The sequence below is a fragment of the Myotis davidii genome, unplaced genomic scaffold (assembly GCF_000327345.1).
Source record: "Myotis davidii unplaced genomic scaffold, ASM32734v1 scaffold826, whole genome shotgun sequence".
NCBI classification, from domain to species: domain Eukaryota; kingdom Metazoa; phylum Chordata; class Mammalia; order Chiroptera; family Vespertilionidae; genus Myotis; species Myotis davidii.
Window position 1 is genome coordinate 763,920 of NW_006297142.1, and position 546 is coordinate 764,465.

Consider the following 546-nt stretch of genomic DNA (forward strand, 5'->3'; position numbering starts at 1 on the left):
TGGTCCCTCCTCGGGGGCCGAGCTGGCTCCACGACATCTGCTCTCCGACAGGTCTCAATGCCCCCGTGTCGCCCAGCGGCCCTGATGATGCGCCCCTCTCCCCACCGTCCACCCGTGGGGGAGTCGAAGTGAGGATTCAGCGCCTGTGACAGTTAGAATCACAACCCCCTGTTCAATCTGGAAGTTTCCGCCCTCCCCCGGCAGGGTCTGTTGATCCGGGGGAGGGGGGCGCTGAGTACAGAGGGTTTGGCGCCGAAATGACTGAGCGAAGCTGTCCTGGTGAACACATGTCATTACACACCTGTGCAAACCTGCACTCAGAATGCACAGCTGGAGGGAGCCCGCGGTAAACGATGGGCTTTGGGTGTCATGACGTGTCCGTGCAGGCTCGTCCTTGGTCAACTGCCCTCCTGGTGAGTGAGGCTGAGAACGGGGGAGGCTGTGTGTGTGTGTGTGTGTGTGTGGCAGGGGGTGGGGGGGGAGGGGAAACAGTACTTTGTTCTCATTTTTGCTGTGACTTAAAACTGTTCTTTAAAAATGTCTTTT

At 58.6% G+C, this 546-nt stretch overlaps 1 long non-coding RNA gene across 1 annotated transcript in view; it reads left to right on the forward strand.

Moving 5' to 3' along the window:
- The first annotated feature begins 273 nt into the window (after positions 1–273).
- The window catches only part of LOC107184509, an 11,654-nt gene continuing 11,381 nt past the window's right edge, over positions 274–546 (forward strand). The window contains exon 1 of the long non-coding RNA XR_001515358.1: positions 274–413. This is a non-coding gene — a long non-coding RNA (uncharacterized LOC107184509). The remainder of the gene's footprint in view (positions 414–546) is intronic.